A 4,247-nucleotide genomic window follows, 5' to 3' on the forward strand; every position below is an offset into this window, starting at 1 on the left:
CTCTAACGTAGGAAGCAAAGGCAACAAGCAAACGTTTTTGGAAAAGGTGAATGCCAATAACGTTTGCGAAGGACCAAGAGGCAACGTTAGTGGTCACGTTAGTGCCACTAACGTTGAAGTTAACGTGGACCATCTTGGGTTAGGAACGTTAGTGAAAAAGGTGATCGTCACTAACGTTCTCGAACCCACATTTTCACTTAACGTTAATACCACTAACGTCCTAACTAACGTTCATTCCTAACTCACATTTTCTCTGCAAGCAAAGCTGAGCCCACTGAAGACTGCAACTACTTCAACTTAAGATCCAAAGGCCCATATCCAAGACTTGAAGAGCCAACTAGAAGATCAGAAGAGTAGTATATATAGGAGTTTTGAACTAGTAAAGGGAGCTTTTGGCATTGGGAGAACTACTCTCTGTATAATTTTACTTTCTCTGCAACTTCTAGTTTTACTTTCAGAATGTATTTTCCATCTTTGTTTTCCATTCCCAGAGCTATGAACAACTAAACCCCTTTCATTGGGTTAGGGAGCTCTGTTGTAATTTGATGGATCAATAATAGTTTTCATTATTCTTCTTCTTTCTTTTCTCTTGATTTTACTAGAAAGCTTTCAATCTTCATCCAATTGGGTAGATGTCTTGGAAAAGAAGCGATTCATACTTGGATCTCTTCGGAACCTTGGAAGAGGAATGAAGAGATCATGCTAGAAATGCTTTCTCATGTTGGACCAAATTGGGGTTTGGATGGATATAGTGACATATAATCCTACTAACATTTTGATTTGGCAATACATGTGGTATAATCAGTGACCACACTTCATCTCTTCTCATGAGCAATTAGACTAAGGAATTGGCTATTGATCAAGATTTGAGAGATTGAATTACCAAGGAAATGGAATTCAATCACTTAAGATTGCCAAGGAGATCAATGAATGTATTGATTGAGGAAGAGATGAAAATGAACTTGATCCGGAGAATACAACATCTCCTGAGCCCAATGAACTCCCCATTTCTGATCTTACTCATTCTCTTTACTTTCTGCCATTTACTTTTATGTTCATCTTCCCCATTCCCCATTTAAGATTTTGCAATTTATCTTCCGTCATTTACATTTAGTCTTTATTTCCAGCAATTACATTTTCTGCCATTTACTTTCCCGCTATTTAATTTCCTGCAATTCTCCAATCAAAGTTTGCTTAGCTCAACTAGAACATTCCTCCAATTAAAGTTGCTTGACCAATCAATCCCTGTGGGATTCGACCTCACTCTATTGTGAGTTTTTACTTGACGACAATTCGGTATACTTGCCGAGGGAAATTTGTTGAGAGACAAGTTTCCGTGCATCAAGTTTATGGCGCCGTTGCCGGGGATTGATTTTGTATCAACAATGATTAAATTGGTGGATAACTAGATTGAGCATTTTTCTTTTGTTTGATTTAATTTCTATTTGATTGATTTACTTTCAATTTCAGTTATTTTCTTTCCTTTACCCATACCTGTTTGTGGTATTCTCTTATTTGTTACAATTTAGTTCACTAACCCACTAACTATTTGATATATTGCATCACTCACACTAACAGCTTTTCTAACAAGAATACTCTCTATCTGCCTCTTGCTTTGGCCTTGTTGGTTGTATGACAGGTAGAAGAAGTGGGGCTTCAACTTCTGTTGATTCTGAACCTGAGAGGACCTTCCTTAGATTAAGGAGGGAAGCAAGAAGAAAGAGAGTTGTTGGAGCTGAGGAAGAGGAAGAGTACTTTGAACCAGACATGGATGAGAATATGGAGAACCATCATAAAGAAGAAGCTCACAACCATGGCAGAGAAGGTCCACCGCATCATGCTGGGCAAGAGAGAAGAGTTCTGGGATCCTACATAAATCCAAACCCATGAAACTGTGGAAGTAGCATCCAAAAGCCAAGCATACATGCCAATAATTTTGAACTAAAGCCACAGCTCACCACCCTAGTTCAGAACAACTGTTCATTCGGAGGAAGTGTCCAAGAAGACCCCAATCAACATCTAACCACATTCCTAAGAATATGTGATACTGTGAAGTCTAATGGTGTTCATCCTGACACCTAAAGACTGCTTCTGTTTCCCTTCTCACTCAAGGACAAAGCATCTAAATGGCTGGAATCCTTCCCGAAGGAGAGTTTAACAACCTGGGAAGATGTGGTGAACAAATTCTTGGCGAGATTCTACCCTTCTCAAAGAATCAACAGGTTGAGAGCTGAGGTACAGACCTTCATGCAACAAGATGGTGAGACTCTATATGAAGCATGGGAGAGGTTTAAGGACTTGACAAGAAGGTGGCCGCCAGATATGTTCAATGAATGGATGCAGTTACACATTTTCTATGAGGGTCTTTCTTACGAATCAAAGAAGGCAGTGGACCACTCATCTGGGGGATCTCTGAACAAGAAGAAGACCATTGAAGAAGCCATAGATGTCATTGAGACTGTAGCAGAGAATGACTACTTCTATGCTTCTGAAAGAGGCAACACTAGAGGAGTAATGGAGCTAAATAACATGGATGTATTACTGGCCCAGAACAAGCTGATTACTAAGCAGTTGGCTGACCTTACCAAGAAGATGGAGAGGAACCAAGTGGTAGCAATCACCACCTCATCAGCAACCCAAGAAGGAGTGAATGCAGAAGCAGAGGGTGAGCAGGAACAGGCCAACTACATTGGAAACTAACCTTGGCAGACCCATGATCCATACTCCAAAACTTATAATCCTGGTTGGAGGAACCACCCAAACTTTGGGTGGGGAAATCAACAAGATCAAGGCCAAGATCAGAGACGTCACAACCCCAACAACAATGCAGCTCACCAACATTCCACAAAAAGATCATATCAGCAGCCACCTAACAACACCTCTCAACATCCATATCAAAACCAAAATGGCCATTCTCATCCCTCAAACTCCAACTCACCATCATCTGAAGATAGACTCTCAAGGATTGAGACCCTACTTGAAGGCATATGTAAAGAACTCCAAGAGAACAAGGTGTTCAAGGAGGAGGTGCGAGCTAATATCAAAAACCAGGGAGACACCATTAAGAGGCTAGAATTTCAAGTGGAATACCTCTTTGAGAAGATTCCCAAACCCACTGACAGCTTCCCAAGTGACACAGAGAAAAACCCGAGAGGTGAAGCAAAGAAAGTAAGATGGGAAGACTGTAAGATGGTCACTATAAGTGATAAGAAGACTGAGGAAGAGCTGAACAAACCCTTCGAACACTCTGGAGATACTTCAGCAGAGAAGGAGGAAGAGGGTCACCAAGAAACAACAATTACACAGAAGGAGATGCTGAAACTCTATGCACCTTTTCCCCAAATACTCAAGGGTGGTGTAGAAAAGAGAATATACTCAAAGTTTCTTGATATGTTTGCATCTCTCCATGTAAACATACCATTCATCAAGGTCCTCTAACAAATGCCCTCATACATTAAGTATATGAAAGAGCTACTGACTAGGAAAAGCTCAGTCAAAGGAGGGCAAACAATAGTGATAAATAAGGAGTGCAGTGCTCTCATTCAACCAGAGTTGCCTACAAAAAGAAAGGACCCAGGGAGTTTTCACATCCCCTGTGCCATAGGAGAAACAATGTTCGATAAAGGACTCTGTGACCTGGGAGCAAACATCAACTTAATGCCTTTATCCCTTATGAAGAAGTTGCAGATCAATGAGCTAATGCTCACAGACGTAGTCATCAGGCTGGCTGACAAAACTCAAAAACAAGCAGTAGGAGTGGTTGAAAACGTGTTGGTAAAGGTTGGAAACTACTTCCTTCCCACAGATTTTGTCATATTGGAAATGGAAGAGAGTCACCTTCACCCAATCATATTCGGAAGACCATTCCTAGCTACAGCCAGAGCACTCATAGATGTGGAGCGAGGAGAGCTAATCCTGAGGATACATGACGAACAACTCGCATTCAATGTCTTCAAACTCTCACAAGAAGCAGATCAAGAAAACAAGGAACCAAGGGGAGAGCACGACAAAGCACTGGTGGAAGAAACAAGCATTGAAGCACAAGCTGTACACCTGGGAATCCCTTTGGTTGATGAACAAGACAGTCAGCAATTGTCACAGCTAAAGGAAAACCAGGAGGAACCTAAACTACCAGAGTCATATGAAACCAGCAACAAAATTTCCTTTGAAAAAGAGGCCACAAAGAGCAGGGTAACATCAAAAGGGACAAAGAAGAAGGCACCAAGGAGATGGAGGAACAAGAAGAT

General features: G+C 41.2%; 1 non-coding gene across 1 annotated transcript; it reads right to left on the minus strand.

The window, feature by feature from the left end:
• Window positions 1-2,220: 2,220 nt before the first annotated feature.
• LOC148567604 (small nucleolar RNA R71) lies at window positions 2,221-2,327 on the minus strand. The gene has a single exon (XR_015882503.1). It is a non-coding gene; the product is annotated as a small nucleolar RNA R71 (small nucleolar RNA).
• Between the last annotated feature and the right edge of the window lie 1,920 nt (window positions 2,328-4,247).

Source organism: Arachis ipaensis, chromosome B4, assembly GCF_059453495.1.
Source record: "Arachis ipaensis isolate K30076 ecotype BB chromosome B4, ASM5945349v1, whole genome shotgun sequence".
NCBI classification, from domain to species: Eukaryota; Viridiplantae; Streptophyta; class Magnoliopsida; order Fabales; family Fabaceae; genus Arachis; species Arachis ipaensis.